Raw genomic sequence first — 19,397 nt, 5'->3', positions numbered from 1 at the left:
AAGGCTGATTCCTCAGAGGCTTCTGAAAACCTTGTTTCACCGAATGTCCCTGCTGCTGTGTTGTTTCATGACCAGGAGCAACCTGGCCATTTTCGATACAATTTACAGCCCCGAAAACAACGCAGTACCCCAGTTTCGGATTTTAGGAGATAGGGAAAGACTTGAGCTGTAGGGTTGGAGATAGCTCTTTACTGGGGTACTGAGCAAGACACTGGACTGAACCTGTTGAGACCCTGGAACTCACATTGCTGTGTTCAGAAAGAAAGACTGTGTTACATTAAGGGCCTAAATTGCAACGGTGGAATTGAAGTGAAGTTGTTCCTTTTTGATGAACAATAGGAGCCTGCCTGTGAGGCTCTAGACAGACACAGGGAGAATAAACCCTCTGGCAGTTGGCTTGCACCCTTTTCCGAGTATAGTTTGGACTTATAGTTAGGATGTACCCCTTTGCCCGATTTGCCATTGAAGACGAGCGACCCCTTGCTCCCCGACCTTTCTCTGAAAATATTCCCATGTTTTCCGGTTGGGCTACCAGAGTGAAGGTAGCCTTTGTAATAATTATTGCAGTAATCATGATAATATTAATGAGTGTGTTTGTGTATTTAGAATTGAAATATCCTATGCACAAGGTATTAGGTACTACAACAGCTCCGCCTGAGCATTTCTTTTATACTTTGCCTCCCCATAAGGAAAGACATTGAGAAACGTATGCTAAAAATTTGTCTATTGAAATGTTGCATGAAGCTCATAGCACTACAAATAAGACAAACTGTTAGGTATGTGGCCTTTTGCCCTCTGTAATGCATCGTCATGATTTATTCATTTCTCTGCCATTATCACACTTAGCGAGCTGTGAGGCCTGGTTTCAGTTGCTATCCCTTATGTATCTACATTACGTAGCCGACCCCAAAAGATATATCGAAAAAGATTATGAAGCTGTTTTAAGGTATATAGAACAAGATCAGGGATTTGATGCATTGGGAAACCAAGGAGAGGGATCTTTAGACCCAGATGCATCTATGAATGTGTATACCACTTATGAGAATGCTACCTGGTTGAAGGAAGAAATGTTAGATTTTGAACACTTTAACTCCACGCAATATTTCCAGTATTTCCAAGACCGTAATGTTACTGATGACAAGGCAATGCCAGTCCCTATTTTAAATAGTACTGCTTCCTTTTGTGTTCAAGGTAAAGGTCATGTTAAGGTAGGAGACAGTAGATGTAACTACACCTACACTTTGCATACCAACAGCACCCTGCCCTTGATAACTCCACCCAATGTATATTTCGTATGCGGCGAAAACGCTTACACTTGGCTTCCCCGAGGATGGGCAGGGCAGTGTTACCTGTCTTTCCTTTATCCTCCTGTATATATAGCCCCTTCTAATTATCATAAGAATCACCAGCTGACTAAACAAAATTCAGATCTCTCCCGAGCCAGTAAAAATATCGATACTGATAGGACTGATCAGACTGACACCGCATCACAACATTTTGTAGATATAGCAAAGGGTCTCTTTCCTATATGGGGTCCTATCTTTACTAGCAGAGATGTTCGACGTCTCTCCAGAGTGGTGGAAAATGTAGTTCAAACCACTGCTGGAATTTTGACTAATCTGACGGTAGAGCTTCAGGCTACGAGGCTCGTTTCGCTTTAAAATCGGATGGTGCTTGACGTCATCCTGGCTGATCGAGGAGGAGCATGCCGCGTGATCGGCAGCGCCTGCTGTGTGTATATCCCTGATTCTGCCCCAACTACACACTTAGCCATTCAGAAATTACATCGCTTGGCTGCGGAAGTTCATGCTGACACTGGTACTTGGTCCTTAACAGGGTGGTTCTGGAACCTCTTGTCCACCTGGGGTTGGAAGATCTTTATGATCCTGGCTGGAGTAATTGGGATGGTATTTACTTGTTGCCTGTGCCTACATTGTGGACTAGCATGTTGCACTTATTGCGCTGCTAAGCTTACTTCCTCGTTGACAGTTTCGCGCCAGGCAAAAATTGAGAAACAGTTAGTGCAGAAGGAAGTTACAGATCTAATGCAAATAGATGAAGGTGTGTTTTTGGATTAAAACCTGTAATTTCTTTGTTTGAAAAGGGCGGTCTGAAGAAATATAAATCGATATTGTATAATGATGGCCTAATGTATCCAATATAATAGCATGCCGCCTTAGGAAACACCCCCCTTTTCTCGAATATATTCGAACCATCCATACATTAAGAATCGGGCCTTGACTGAACAAACGCAATGTTGGTTTCATTTCCCTGTACCTCTTGCTCTTGCTAGGAAAACACGTGACTTGCTACTGTGCAGAGAGCGAGCCTGGGAGGTCGGCCTGGGCTATGAATGGACCATTGATTCTAACTTAGGAAACTCAAGGCCGCATCTGCCTTTCTTGTGGGATGAGCACATTCTTGAAGACGCCGTGCCTGTACTCCCGTGTCCATCACCTGTTGTTTTTGCATTTGTCACCCTGAGTGGGACGGGTATGCTCAGACGTGAGTCCCGTGCTCTCCATGCCACTGGAATCAAGCTATCCAGGCTGAAGAGGGCTGAAAGCCCGAAACCGGTCTTTGGATGCTTGTTTCCCGTCCAGGGAGGACCTGGCTTGGCAGTTCGGGCTGGACTGTTCCCATGGGGCACAGGGTCAAGACTGATTTGCATATGGCTGGGTTCAAACTGGAATGGCATGGTGAGCAAAAAAACGATGGATTTAGGCCCAGAACTCTGTACTGGGTGAATGTATGACATTGTTCTGCATTCTGTCCATCACCTGTTGTTTTTGCATTTGTCACCCAGAGTGGGACGGGTATGTTCAGACGTGAGTCCCGTGCTCTCCATGCCACTGGAATCAAGCTATCCAGGCTGAAGAGGGCTGAAAGCCCGAAACCGGTCCTTGGATGCTTGTTTCCAGTCCAGGGAGGACCTGGTTTGGCAGTTCAGGCTGGACTGTTCCCATGGGGCACAGGGTCAAGACTGATTTGCATATGGCTGGGTTCAAACTGGAATGGCATGGTGAGCAAAAAAACGATGGATTTAGGCCCAGATCTATGTACTGGGGTGAATGTATGACATTGTTCTGCATCCTGTCCATCACCTGTTGTATTTGCATTTGTCACCCCGAGTGGGACCGGTATGCTCAGACGTAAGTCCCGTGCTCTACATGCCACTGGAATCAAGCTATCCAGGCTGAAGAGGGCTGAAAGCATGAAACCGGTCCTTGGATGCTTGTTTCCAGTCCAGGGAGGACCTGGCTTGGCAGTTCGGGCTGGACTGTTCCCATGGGGCATAGGGTCAAGACTGATTTGCATGATTCCGAAGTCCCTGAGGCATCCCCCCTTGAAGACCGCCTCCTCACAGAATACATGCAACAACGGGCCACATCATTCACTTATCGTAAGTTGCTTAACAACTTACCGGACCCTACATCAAAACTGAAAGGAAAATGGATGGCAGAGGTGGGGGTTATGGATGAATCCGAATGGAATGAGGCATTGGTATCGCCGAAGGAGGTGGGCATATTGGCTAAGTTCCGTCTGGTGCAGCTTAAAATCCTCCACAGGTTATATTACACGAGAACGACACTAGACACCATACAGCGAGCTCAACATCCCTACTGTTTGTGTGGATGTGGGGAGGCGGGAACATTTCTGCATACCATTTGGGAATGTCCTCATATAGTGTAATTTTGGAGACGAATAATGCGCACCATCTCACAGACATTGGGGCAGTCCCTCGTCCCTGAGCCACGTAAATGCCTGTTGAATGTGTGGGAACCGAATGATCTAATCAGACCTGGGCAAACGTGGGCCACGATAGGTATGATAATAGCGAAAAGAGATATAGCGCAGAGATGGGGTGCGGCGGAGGCACCCACGCTGGCACACTGGTGTACGAACATGGATAGAGTGATGATTGCGGAGAGGGCGGTTTACTCAGCGAGTACAATCACTAGCTCCACTGATGGTGTTTCTATCCTGCTTTATATGCCACAGGGTATGAAACCCTCAACAAAGCTCCAAGGTCCTGGTACCACACAGGGTGCAGTCCATAGGACACGTGACTAGAACACGGTCAGCTGCTGTTTAAACGTGACAAAGGAAGGAATGCCTGGTAACTCACAAGGAGGCGCATTGCAAACATTGGTGGACTGGACAGCGAAGTTCCACCTTCCTGCGAATTCCGTTTAAAAGACGAACCACATAATAATCGATAGCACCCCTCGAGTTGACAAAAAGGGAAGGTTTTCTTTGGATGAGATGGAGTCCTACCATCATCATCTTCACTGTAAACTTTATTCACTAAGAATTCCATAAAAGTACAACAATATTATACATTTTATAAAAATCAGAACAGCTAATACTCAAAATCAATGAGGTGCATCCTCAAATGCACGAGATCTTAAAAAACATTAGGTACTCGATTGGCAATGGGTTCAAGGGTTTTCTGCCTGAGAGACAAGATCTCAGCTTTTGAAGCCACAGATCACTTGGCTCAGTCATGATATGCATGGGTGCATAGAAAGGATCACACCAGAGAGTCCAGTTCATCGCAGGACTCCAAGTGGGAGATCACTGGTGCCGCTCAGAGCAGAGATCTGTATTTTTGCAATTAAGGGTTGGCATAAAGTGGTGTCGTTGTTGAAGCTAAACAGGACAGCTTTTAATCTTACGGATTTGGAGTTTAGAGGACATGTCTTTATCATGTGGAACACCCAGTATTTAACCTTAGGTACAACCCATAGGGCTTGAAAAAGAACGGGGTAGGAGGCTTTTTACCAGGAAGTATTGCCCTGTAGACCCGAAGGAAAGACGCCCAATGTTGCCCCCCATGCTTCAGCCACTGGCACATATGCCCACCCGTGAGGGCAGACGGGCAGACCTGCTGCTGCAAAGCCTCCCCGGTCTGGCGGCATCTTAAGCTCTTCCGTGACCGCCAAGAGTGGGTCTTAATGCTCCGTTGTGGGCAGAACCCTGTCTGCCTAGGGTGAAGGCGGGAATTTCCACCATGAAAGGGAACGATTTTGGCTTACTTACTTTTCTAATATCTGCCCCACTGCCAGAAGCAGGGATATAGGCCTAAAGTTCCCTGGACGAGGGTCCAGATTGTTTTTTTTAAATGGTTTTGCCACTGCATGTTTTCACGCAGGGGCACAATGCCAGTAGTTAGTGAAAGGTTAAGAAGACCCAGGAGAGCTGGAAAAATACATTCTGCTCCTGGAAGGAGTGTGGGGGAGGAGGCTAGAGGGGAGCCAGATCTCACTTTACTCAAAAGTGTTGGGAGTCCTCTAGTAAGGTTGGGGCATCTGTAAGGCACGCTCTGGGTGCGCCCAATGTCCTTCTCTGGGATGGGGTTCGCTGCACTCTGTACTTTGAAGGGATCAGCAGATGTCGGAGAATTTGTTTTAAAAAAACTTTGCCAGATCATTGCAAGGTGCGACCGTGGGCTATGGGCAGTTGCTGCCGGACTTTGATGCAGTTAGGGATTGAAGAATTGGGAATACGTCCCTGGGGAGTGAGCTGCCTGGTCAATCTTGGCTACAAAAAAGAAAGCCTGGGCCTTTCGACGGCCCTGCGGGAGGTGGTTTCTCCCGCTCATCACATGGTTTGAGACTGAACGGATGTTGTCTTCATAGCCTTGGATGGGTGCAGTCAAGAGGTCCTGATCTCCTGGTTGGCTAGACTTGGATGAGTCAGAATCTCTTCAGAGGTGGAGCCTGGCCCAGTAAGAGTTCTACCAATACCACCGAGTGGTGGTTAATATTCCCACACTGGGTGTCAGCTCGAGTGAGGGCCCACGGAGCAGGAAGCAATCAATGCAGGTTCATGCCCCGTGGGCTGGTGAAAGGAAAGTATATATTCATTTTCAGAAGAGCGTATCCTTCACCAAACATCAAGGGAATTGTGGTCCGAGTCGCGATAGAAATCCGGCCTCACTGAACTCTGAGGAACAGTCCGAACACAGCACCAGCATCTGTCCCGCGGCCTCGAGTTTGTGAAGACACATCTGTCCCGCGGCCTTGAGTTTGTGAAGACACATCTGTCCCGCGGCCTTGACTTTGTGAAGACACATCTGTCCCGCGGCCTTGAGTTTGTGAAGACACATCTGTCCCGCGGCCTTGACTTTGTGAAGACACATCTGTCCTTTGGGTCTGACCAGTGGGTGAGTCTTGCGATCAGTATTGCTGCGCGGCACTTCCTAGATAGGCCTGTGCAGGGCTCCTGGAGGAATCGCTGCACGTGAGAAGCCCCTACCGATGACCCTTGCCATGTGTGGCCCATGGCATGGAAAAGAACATGTGTGGCCCATGGCATGGAGAAGAACAAGTATGCCCCATGGCATGGTGAAGAACATGTGTGGCCCATGGCATGGTGAAGAACATGTGTGGCCCATGGCATGGAGAAGAACATGTGTGCCCCATGACATGGAGAAGAACGTGTGGCCCATGGCATGGAGAAGAACATGTGGCCCATGGCATGGAGAAGAACATGTGTGGCCCATGGCATGGAGAAGAACATGTGGCCCATGGCATGGAGAAGAACATGTGTGGCCCATGGCATGGAGAAGAACATGTGTGCCCCATGACATGGAGAAGAACGTGTGACCCATGGCATGGAGAAGAACATGTGTGGCCCATGGCATGGAGACGAACATGTGTGGCCCATGGCATGGAGAAGAACATGTGTGCCCCATGGCATGGAGAAGAACATGTGTGGCCCCAGACATGGAGAAGAACGTGTGGCCCATGGCATGGAGAAGAACATGTGGCCCATGGCATGGAGAAGAACATGTGTGGCCCATGGCATGGAGAAGAACATGTGGCCCATGGCATGGAGAAGAACATGTGTGCCCCATGACATGGAGAAGAACATGTGTGGCCCATGGCATGGAGAAGAACATGTGTGGCCCATGGCATGGAGAAGAACATGTGTGCCCCATGGCATGGAGAAGAACATGTGTGGCCCCATGACATGGAGAAGAACGTGTGGCCCATGGCATGGAGAAGAACATGTGTGCCCCATGACATGGAGAAGAACGTGTGGCCGATGGCATGGAGAAGAACATGTGTGGCCCATAGCATGGAGAAGAACATGTGTGGCCCATGGCATGGAGAAGAACATGTGTGCCCCATGGCATGGAGAAGAACATGTGTGCCCCATGACATGGAGAAGAACGTGTGGCCGATGGCATGGAGAAGAACATGTGGCCCTTTGGCATGGAGAAGAACATGTGTGGCCCATAGCATGGAGAAGAACATGTGTGGCCCATGGCATGGAGAAGAACATGTGGCCCATGGCATGGAGAAGAACATGTGTGGCCCATGGCATGGAGAAGAACATGTGTGGCCCATGGCATGGAGAAGAACATGTGTGCCCCATCACATGGAGAAGAATGTGTGGCACATGGCATGGAGAAGAACACGTGTGACCCATGGCATGGAGAAGAACACGTGTGACCCATGGCATGGAGAAGAACATGTGTGGCCCATGGCATGGAGAAGAACGTGTGGCCCATGGCATGGATTAGAACGTGTGGCCTATGGCATGGAGAAGAACACGTGTGACCCATGGCATGGAGAAGAACACGTGTGTTCTATGGCATGGAGAAGAACATGTGTCGCCCATGGCATGGAGAAGAACACGTGTGACCCATGACATGGAGAAGAACGTGTGGCCCATGGCATGGAGAAGAACATGTGGCCCATGGCATGGAGAAGAACATGTGTGGCCCATGGCATGGAGAAGAACATGTGGCCCATGGCATGGAGAAGAACATGTGTGGCCCATGGCATGGAGAAGAACATGTGTGCCCCATGACATGGAGAAGAACATGTGTGGCCCATGGCATGAAGAAGAACATGTGTGGCCCATGGCATGGAGAAGAACATGTGTGCCCCATGGCATGGAGAAGAACATGTGTGGCCCCATGACATGGAGAAGAACGTGTGGCCCATGGCATGGAGAAGAACATGTGGCCCTTTGGCATGGAGAAGAACATGTGTGGCCCATAGCATGGAGAAGAACATGTGTGGCCCATGGCATGGAGAAGAACATGTGGCCCATGGCATGGAGAAGAACATGTGTGGCCCATGGCATGGAGAAGAACATGTGTGGCCCATGGCATGGAGAAGAACATGTGTGCCCCATCACATGGAGAAGAATGTGTGGCACATGGCATGGAGAAGAACACGTGTGACCCATGGCATGGAGAAGAACACGTGTGACCCATGGCATGGAGAAGAACATGTGTGGCCCATGGCATGGAGAAGAACGTGTGGCCCATGGCATGGAGAAGAACGTGTGGCCTATGGCATGGAGAAGAACACGTGTGACCCATGGCATGGAGAAGAACACGTGTGTTCCATGGCATGGAGAAGAACATGTGTCGCCCATGGCATGGAGAAGAACACGTGTGACCCATGGCATGGAGAAGAACACGTGTGTTCCATGGCATGGAGAAGAACATGTGTCGCCCATGTCATGGAGAAGAACACGTGTGACCCATGGCATGGAGAAGAACATGTGTGGCCCATGGCATGGAGAACATGTGTCCCCCATGACATGGAGAAGAACGTGTGGCCCATGGCATAGAGAAGAACGTGTGGCCCATGGCATGGAGAAGAACATGTGTGACCCATGGCATGGAGAAGAACACGTGTGTTCCATGGCATGGAGAAGAACATGTGTCGCCCATGGCATGGAGAAGAACACGTGTGACCCATGGCATGGAGAAGAACACGTGTGTTCCATGGCATGGAGAAGAACATGTGTCGCCCATGGCATGGAGAAGAACACGTGTGACCCATGGCATGGAGAAGAACACGTGTGTTCTATGGCATGGAGAAGAACATGTGTCGCCCATGGCATGGAGAAGAACACGTGTGACCCATGGCATGGAGAAGAACACGTGTGTTCCATGGCATGGAGAAGAACATGTGTCACCCATGGCATGGAGAAGAACACGTGTGACCCATGGCATGGAGAAGAACATGTGTGGCCCATGGCATGGAGAACATGTGTCCCCCATGACATGGAGAAGAACGTGTGGCCCATGGCATAGAGAAGAACATGTGTGCCCCATGGCATGGAGAAGAACATGTGTGGCCCATGGCATGGAGAAGAACATGTGTGCCCCATGACATGGAGAACGTGTGGCCCATGGCATGGAGAAGAACGTGTGGCCCATGGCATGGAGAAGAACATGGGACCCATGGCATAGAGAAGAACGTGTGGCCCATGGCATGGAGAAGAACATGTGTGCCCCATGACATGGAGAAGAACGTGTGGCCCATGGCATGGAGAACATGTGTGCCCCATGACATGGAGAAGAACGTGTGGCCCATGGCATGGAGAAGAACGTGTGCCCCATGGCATGGAGAAGAAGACATGTGATCCATGGCATGGAGAAAAACATGTGACCCATGGCATAGAGAACAACATGTGTGCCCCATGGCATGGAGAAGAACATGTGTGGCCCATGGCATGGAGAAGAACATGTGTGGCCCATGGCATGGAGAAGAACATGTGTGCCCCATGACATGGAGAACGTGTGGCCCATGGCATGGAGAAGAACGTGTGGCCCATGACATGGAGAAGAACGTGTGGCCCATGGCATGGAGAAGAACATGGGACCCATGGCATAGAGAAGAACATGTGTGGCCCATGGCATGGAGAAGAACATGTGTGGCCCATGGCATGGAGAAGAACATGTGTGGCCCATGGCATGGAGAAGAACATGTGTGGCCCATGGCATGGAGAAGAACATGTGTGCCCCATGGCATGGAGAAGAACATGTGTGGCCCATGGCATGGAGAAGAACATGTGTGGCCCATGGCATGGAGAAGAACGTGTGCCCCATGGCATGGAGAAGAACACGTGTGACCCATGGCATGGAGAAGAACGTGTGACCCATGGCATAGAGAAGAACATGTGTGCCCCATGGCATGGAGAAGAACATGTGTGCCCCATGGCATGGAGAAGAACATGTGTGACCCATGGCATGGAGAAGAACATGTGTGGCCCATGGCATGGAGAAGAACATGTGTGGCCCATGGCATGGAGAAGAACATCAGTGGCCCATGGCATGGAGAACATGTGTGCCCCATGACATGGAGAAGAACGTGTGGCCCATGGCATGGAGAAGAACGTGTGGCCCATGGCATGGAGAAGAAGACGTGTGACCCATGGCATGGAGAAAAACATGTGACCCATGGCATAGAGAAGAAGACGTGTGACCCATGGCATGAAGAAAAACATGTGACCCATGGTATAGAGAACAACATGTGTGCCCCATGGCATGGAGAAGAACGTGTGGCCCATGGCATGGAGAAGAAGACGTGTGACCCATGGCATGGAGAAAAACATGTGACCCATGGCATAGAGAACAACATGTGTGCCCCATGGCATGGAGAAGAACATGTGTGGCCCATGGCATGAAGAAGAACATGTGTGGCCCATGGCATGGAGAAGAAGGGGGCATGGCTTGACGGCCGCCGAGCATGGACGCCTGAGCCCCGAGCTCCGTGCTGACCTCGGCGTTTATCCTGGATAAAGCATTCCCCCGGCGGGGCTGACGACCCTGCATGGTGCCTCGGTGCAGCGGAGCACCTGGGCAGTGATCGGGAGCGGAGAGAGGGTCCTGGTGGCGGCGGGCCGGAGGACGGCGGGGCTCCACCCACGGCGCCCGGCCATCTTGCTCGCGGCCCGGAGAGGCCTGCTGATCCCCGGCCTCGCGTGGTGAGGGGCCGCGGAGGCGACCGCGCTTCAGTGGTCGGGCGTAACCTGATCCTTGCCCACGGACTGCACCCTGCTGCACACAGGAACGGGAGCCCGGCTGAGTAGGCACCCGTGGATAATTGCGGCAACCGGAGGGGAAGCTAGTGGGGATTTGGAGGTGGGGCCCAGTGAGCTGTGCCACGGCCCCATCGCCCCTGGCCGCGGCGGCAGTGTGGTGACCGGAGGAGGGCGACGCTCTGATGCGGCCCTAACTTAGCGCCATCCTGCTTGAAGAGCGGTATCGACTGGGGACCTGGCTGGCTGTTGATTGCGGCGCGGCACGGCTGGTGGCTTTGGGGCGGTGCCCGGCCCAGAGGGGGCGGCTGAAGCGCCTGAGACAGCGCGAGGTGCTCCGCGACCTGCGGGAGGCTGATCGGCGGACCACCATATGGGCGGTTGGTGCGCACACGAACTGGACAGATCATTGAAGGGAGCACCCCGTCCAGGAACTGGCTGTGGCAGTGTTAATGGAGGTGATGCCTTGATCCCTGGGGGAAGTAGTCCTGGGTGCATTGCGGCCCCACAGGGTCCCTTGGTGGCGGAGCTGGCATGCGGGCGCCGTGCTGCCCCCGCGTCCTGCTGTCTGAAGAGCGGAGAGGCCTAGGGCTCCGACGGGCCCCCAACGGATGCGGGGGTGAATTGCCCTATTTACCACAAGGCCCTGCAGATGCTGTGCACCCTCGGTGGTTCTAGACGGAGAGTGCTGAGACTAGCGAGAGGTGCCCCCGCCGGATCTATGGGTGCCTGTGGGTCCGCGGCATCGTCTGGAGAGGGGACTGGTGCCTGGGCATTCTCATGCAGGTGGCTGACCTGGCTACAGTACTGGTAGATTGACCAGACGGAGCGGCGAGAGGCGCGATCCTTATTCCTTCCAGGGGCACCTCGAGAAGTTGGGACTTTGTGGTTGGCACGATTAACGGGACTCAGAGATACATTATGGGGAAGCCGCGAAAAGGAGCGGGAGCGGCGCCGGCCGACCAGGCGGAGGACATGCCGGAGGCTCAAGGTCAGAGTTCGACAGAGGGCCAGAGTGCAGGCCTACAACAGCAGCAGATGGACCGGATTCTCAAGGCCATAATGGACACGAGGGACGTGCTGCGGCAACACATTGCTCAGGTATCGACAGGCCTAGGCTTGCTGTGGGCGGATCATGACAAGCTCGCTGATCAGGTTAAGTCTGCGGAGCTGGTGTTGGAAACGGTGGAGCCGGTCCAAAAAGCAACAGATGCCACGATGGAAGACTTATCGCGTTGTGGAAAAGTAAATTTTGCCATGTTCTGTGTCCCTACGCCTCATCCATCATATGTTATGTGTGCATGACCAATATGCATATGTTATTCCCCATGTCCGATTAATGACGCAATTACAGTTGTGTCCACCTCTGGTATGTTAGTTTCCAGTCCTCGTGAATACTACGAATATCAGGCCTATGTAAAGTAATGTTGCCACGTTTCTCAGTGTGCACGTTATTCCATTATAAAATCCCCGTTTCTAGGCCTCAAAAGGGCCCGGACCCTGGATTCAGCTCCTGTCTCCTGAAAGCCTCGCTGAGGAGCGATACAGCCCCCACCTGTATCTTCGACCCTTCACTTACTTCCTGCCTCGCAGTGCCCGGTACAGCTTGGCTCTGCCTCTGAGTCTGCCAAAAGTATGTTATAGTTCCAGCTATCAGTTCAGTCCTCCTCTTCTGCATTCCTAAGCTACTGAACTGCATCAATAGTTTCCGTCATTGTCTAGCCTACTCGGCTCCACGTTAGAGAAATACTGTATTTAATGGTCATTTAGTATTCTTCATCACGCACTACATGTAGAATAATGCATGGTCCAGTCTTAGAGTCAAGTTAGCCTCTCCCCTCATGACTTCTAGTCCATATCAACATGTTCCCTAAACATCAGATACCAGATAGGGTTTAGGTACATGTCGCTCCGACCCTCCAGACTCTAGTCTCTGCTCCTAGCACAGAGTTCGTAGCCCCCAGCTTCTCCTAGTAATACGTCATTGCCAGTTTTCGCGCACCATTAGGTTAGAGGTCCCGGCTCCTTAGGTAGCCCCCTCCTATGTTTCCGCCCATTCATGACATATTCTGTTACGTTCGCATCACATGTCTATGTATACTCCCAGTTACACCTCTTTTTACTGTTATCTTTCGCGACTGCTACGCGTCACGCCTTCTGCTCCACCCACTGTTACGCCTACTGCAATGTAATGCTATGTGTTCGCGCTATGTATATATGTCAATGTTTTGTTATTGAATGTGAGCGCGCTCATCCCAGACCTAGCCCCAGCAGCTGCTGGGCCTCTTTTCCCCTGCCTGGGCCCCAGTTGTCCTGCTGGGCCCTGTCATTCTGTTCCTATGCAGGTTGTCCTGATCCTGTCCTTATGCTGTAATAAACCTGCAGAAACTCCTACTACCTCGAATCTTGACTCTTATTTATTGAGCTATCTGTTATGCTATAAGTCTAGTCAAAAATAGGGTATTATTTATTTATTTACCACATAATGGCGCCCGAATAGGGACTTGCCCTTTCCCCACGCGTCGGTGAAGCCACGCCGACCCCCTGACCCTCTGCAGTCGTGACGGAACCATACCGTGCACTGGCAGATATTTCTGCTCCAAGTATCCCTCAGGCCCACGGAGGAGACGGAGGAGGCGGTCCAGCATCCAAACGAGACGGTGGAGGAACGCGGCGAGTCCCGACCAGAGCCCAAGCCGAGAGTCCAAGGTCCGAGGTATCCGGAGGCCCACCCGTAACTGAAGTCCGAAGTCCGAAGTCCGTCGTAGTCCAGTCCCGTCCGAGGCTTTCCGTTCCGTATTGCCCGGTGAGTACCATTGCTGGGGTAGTATCTAGACAGGGTCAGTCTAAATTGACTCCTGGTCCGTGGGTTGGTGGTACCCAAGCCCACAAACGAAGTGTTCATCTAGGTGGATACGGGTCTTGATGCGTTCCTTTATGGGACCGGTATGTTCCGTACTGTTATAGCAGTGCATCCAGCAACTCTAGTCTGTTCCGTTCTCGAGAATTCTGTTCTGTTTCTGTTTTCAGTATTTTCAGGTAGTAATCTGTTCGAACTGTTATGTTATGATATTGTTTAATGTATTTCCAATGTCGTGGTATGCCTGAATTGTTTTCCCAATTGTTATTGTTTTTCGTGTATTGTATTGTGTTCCGATTCAAGTTTAGAATGCCGCTCTTTTCCAAGTTACGTCAGTTAAAAACCAGAAAGGGTCTGTTAGAGGAAGCAGTTCCTGTCCCGCCTAGGGACAGTCCAGGTCACTTTATGTATCAGAAACATGGCATAAGCGCCATAATGTATCTAGATTTGTGGGTAGAGTATACCAAACAGTTAGAAGAAAAGTATAGATGGCCCGTATCGGGTACATGGGATGCCGAATGTATCATGCGAGTAGAAGAAGCATTATGGAAAAAGAAAGCCAGACAGTCACAGAAAGATGCCATCGAGTTATGGCGTAAGGAAGCTCATAAAAGAACGGAAAAGGAAGTCAGAAAGTCAGAGTTAAGTAGAGAATCCCAAGAACGAGCCCAAGAAAGAGAATTAATCGAGATAGGTGAACAAGGCAAAACCGAACAGTCAGACAGACAGAGGCATGCCCTTATTAAGGGTATGTATCCTCTTCTTGCCGAAGGTGTGCAAAAAGCGACCCCAGAGGCATCCAGTAATTTCCCGCCACCATTAGTTCCGACCAAGCTACGTCACAAACCGACCGCAGCTGATATTTTTATTTCGTCCTATTTGGACGACACAGTCCCAGAATATGCCAATCCTGTTCGCGCTCCGCCAGTCCCTGTAAACCAGGTAATTCATGTTCCTCCAGACACCGGAGTACCTGTTACGGTACCCCCGGTCCAGCCTATAGTCCCACTCTGCCAGGACGTAGAGCCTCAGTAGACGACTCCAGTTTAGGGGCCGCAGGAGGAGCTGCTCCTCAAACCCCGCCGCCACACAAGCGTTTATCAGCACTCGAATTACATGCTCAAGCATCACAGCGTACTCCTAAAAGTAATAAGTCTGTTACAGAAATCAGGCAAGCCCTTAACGAATGTGTTTATGATCCAGTTCCAGGCGAATATACTATGGTTTTATATTCCTTACGTGTAAGGAGAGTGACCGAGTATCTAGTCACCTTGCCGAATATGAAAGAAGATCTAGACAGAATATATCGTTTCATCCGTACAGGGGATGATCCAGAAAGTATTGGCGAGATTATGTCTCAAAGGAAAGCCGAGATTCAGCTCATGATATTAAAGTTCCTGATCAATTGTCTAATAAGAGAACAAGATTACCCGTCTAAAGATCCCGCCGAAATGAGAATCCTGACAAGGTGGAGTGATAATATAGCCGAGGGTAAGCACAAGACCGTCAGTGCCATGGAGAGTATGTACAAGAAAATTCGTAAAGAAATAGTAAGGTTACACGAGCAGCGTAAAGCAACACAAGTAAGCGAGAAAGAAAGTATCTCTGATCCTGAAGAGGAAGAGAACGAGAATCCCGCCAGAATAGCGTATGTAGGAAAATCCAGATTTCCAGATCGCCATTTACGCCTAGAACCCAAGTCTGTTTTTCATCATCCAGCACCAGAACAAGGTTCTCTAGAACAAGTATTTCAAGCTACCGATCACATTCTGAAATCACGAGTCGGTTATAGTGAGTTAAGTACCATGCATGAACAAGAACTAGCCCGATCAGCAGTCCGATGGATTACTGATTCTACCACTTTTCCAGACGAAATAGTGGCACAAATGTTTCTGAAACTGCCCCCAGCCGAGCAACGACTGGTGGGTATGTATATGATCCAGCACCTCATTACTCTGTATGAGGGTCAACATTCTGATCCAGGCCCGTTACACGATATCCTGAACGAGTTACTCCAGTATAAATGGAGAGGTCTAGGTACCGATTTAATTATTGTCATTCTAGAACAGCGCCACAAATATAGAACGTTTTTGAACCCGCATTTTGTTCATGTCTCACCCCCAGAAAGTAAATCGTTTTACATAGACAGACAGAATCCGTTACGAGAAGTCCACCCAGTCCAAGGAGCGGGTGGCGTAATGCAACGAGTGTTTGTATACACTCCGATTTCAAAGATGGAACTTCTTGAAATGAAAAAATTAATTCCCTGTCATGACAAAGATCCAGCAGGGTTCCATAGAGAATTAAAAGACATGCTCCGTATGGGAGAATACACTTACCCAGATATCATTAAAATGTTAAAGGTCCTGTTACCCGCAGGGGTGTATGAAAAGTTAAAAGAAAAAGAATGGGAGGTGGGAGAGAAAAAGATCGATTGGGCAGCTCTAGAAGCTGAAGACAAGGCACGAGTACCAGGTACCGGTCTTGGAGATAAATGTAAAGAATTACCAGAATTATTGATTCAAGTTTTACCCAGATTATTGACAACTAGGAAAGAAGACTGGGATGCAATCTCAGCCTGTAAACAGAAACAAGATGAAGACATTAGTGATTTTTATTCTAGATTCGAGAAATGTTTCAGTATTAACAGTGGTCTTAAGACAAGTAGTGAGTCATACCCTCATCTTTTCGTTACCAAATTAGTCGAGAATTCAAGTCCACAAATTAAAAACCGAGTTTTGAAAGTCGAAAGCACCTGGCAAGCAAATACTCCGTCCCAGATGCTCCAGATGCTCCAGTATCACCAGAATAGAATCAGAGAAGAGCAAGAACACGAGAGAAAACGTATGAAAGACACGAAAATGAAAGTGCTAGTTGCACAATCTGTTCCTCAAGACAGTCAGAAGAGGGGTCCGAATCAAGCCAGTCATCCTGCAGCTCCCGTTAAAGGGAACTGCAATTATTGTAAACAGCCAGGTCATTTTATAAACGAGTGTGCAGTTCTGAAACATAATATAGCTACTGGTAAGACTAAAGAAAGACCACGTCCGCCTAGACAAGAACAAGTTTCACAGATTCCTCAGCCACAGAATGCACAACAGACAGTTACAGTACCGCAGCCTATTGCTGCAACACAGCATGTTACATCGCAGATGTACCAGTATGCACAGTCTGAGTATCCAGAGTACCAGTCATATTCATGAAACAGCCTAGAGAGGGAGGTAGGCCTGCCTCTCATCGAGATACCTGTAGATCAAGAAGGTCCCTATGTTCACAGCCAAGTATTAGGGAAAGACAGAAAATTTTTGATCGATACAGGGGCAAGTAGGACCACAATTAGTCATGCCGAAGTTCCAGGGGCTCCGCTCTCAGGCTCAAGAAATGTTTCCCTTGGATTTTCAGGAAAACCCATCGTTAATGAGATATCAAAGCCAGTTACTCTAGAAGTAGGTCCATTGTCCCGTACTACTGATCTGTTACTTACTAAGTCATGTCCAGAAAATCTGTTAGGTATTAAGACACTGAAAGAGTTAGGTGCAGTTATTTGCTGTTCCCCAGAGGGAATACGTCTGTTCCTACGTGACTTTAAGGGCCACTATGTGTTACGAGATTTTGATTCGAGATTGTCTAATGTTCCGCAGCATTTATGGGCGCAAGGTCCAACTGATGTAGGTTACATGCAAATCACACCCCATCGTGTGACTCTCAAGCCAGGTGTAGTGTTACCCCGAATCAGACAGTACAGATTGCCACCTGAGGCTGTAGCAGCCTTATCCAAAATTATTGACGAGCTCATGGCTCAAGGAGTAGTTGTAGAAACTGACTCCAATGTATGCAATTCTCCGATCATTCCAGTCATGAAACGTACTGATCCAAATGCACCCCCAGTATATCGATTAGTGATTGATTTACGAGAGCTTAATAAATGTATAATTCCTCAGTACCCAGTTGTTCCAGACATCTCTTCCCTGTTAACAGCCATTGATTCCGAAGCCATGTTTTTCACTGTCATTGACCTCAAGAATGCATTTTTTAGTGTTCCAATTCATCCAGACAGCCAGTTTCTTTTCGGATTTTGTTTAAATGGAAGGAGCTATATGTTTACACGCGCTCCTCAAGGTTTCACAGAAAGCCCTAGTATTTACAGTCAAGCACTCAAGAGACAACTAGACAATATTCACATGCCAACTGACACTGCCCTGCTCCAGTATGTCGATGATCTACTGATCACAGCCCGTTCTGAACGTGACTGCGAGCGAGCATCACTTACAGTCCTGTATTTTCTTGCCGAGATGGGGCACAAGGTGTCACCTTCAAAGCTTCAATTCTGTGTCCAGCAAGTGGTATACTTAGGACACTTGCTGTCCAAGAGGGGTAGGCAGTTGACACCCGACCGTATCCAGTTAATAGCGAGTCTTCCCCAGCCCAGAACCCAGAAGGAGGTACGTGCCTTTATCGGCCTTACTTCTTATTGTAGACAATGGATTCCCCAGTATGCATTTCTAGCCAAGCCACTGATACAGTTAACGACACAGGAGGCAGCCGTATCGACTGTCCTCCCTTGGACATCTGAACATACACTTAGTTTCAACGAGTTAAAGAAAGCCCTATGTCAAGCTCCAGTTCTAGCTACACCGAACTACAGTAAGCCTTTTACACTTTTTGTTACTGAACGCGAAGGTACAGCATTATCTGTTCTCACACAAGATCAAGCAGGTCAATACAAGCCCTGTGCTTATTTTTCGAGCACATTAGATCCAGTCGCCCAGGCGTTGCCTGCGTGCCTCAAGTCAGTTGCAGCCACAGCACTAGCTATCAGACAAAGTGATTCCATAGTTTTAGGACATTCCCTGACAGTACAAGTTCCACATTCAGTAGAAGTTCTTTTAAACCGAACACAAACTCAGCACTTGACAATTGCACGTTTAACAGGTTATGAATTGACACTGTTCCAGCCACACATAGAAATTAGACGCTGCAACGTTCTGAATCCTGCTACACTGTTACCATCAGTTAATTCAAATCCAGACCCACATGATTGTGTGGAAGTAGTTAACATTACGACAAAGCCAAGACAAGACCTGACAGACATTCCGTTACCAGATCCTGACCTGACACTTTATGTGGATGGTTCATGTATGAGAACTAGTACAGGAGAACTAGTCGCCGCGTATGCAGTGACTACTGACACTGAAGTTATTGAAACACACCGTATTGATACTCTGTCCGCTCAAGCAGCAGAGCTAGTTGCTCTGACACAAGCCTGTATACACGCCAAGAACCTGAAAGTTAATGTTTACACAGATTCACGTTACGCATTCGGAGTTGTACACGACTTCGGAGTGCTCTGGCAGGAGAGAGGTTTCATGACTTCTCATGGAACCAAGATTCAGCATGGTCTCCTTATTCAAGCCCTGTTAGATGCCATACATTTACCGACGTCTATTGCTATCATGAAGTGCAAAGCACATACGAAAGTCACTGACATTATTTCCCAAGGTAATGATCTAGCAGACCGCACAGCCAAGCTTACAGCACAGACTCCAGACATTCCAGTAAACATGACACATACTCCAGATCTGATTACATGCATGACAGTTAAGGACCCTACACAAGATGTCATAGATATTCAGTTACATGCTACCCCCGATGAAATCAAGAAATGGTCTGTACAAGGAGGGGTCCAGACAGATCAAGGATGGTTAACGAAGGGTAGAGCCACATGGTTTCTCCCCGATTC

The sequence above is a fragment of the Lissotriton helveticus genome, chromosome 7 (assembly GCF_964261635.1).
Source record: "Lissotriton helveticus chromosome 7, aLisHel1.1, whole genome shotgun sequence".
Classification (NCBI taxonomy): domain Eukaryota; kingdom Metazoa; phylum Chordata; class Amphibia; order Caudata; family Salamandridae; genus Lissotriton; species Lissotriton helveticus.
Note: the sequence above shows the minus strand (reverse complement) of the source record.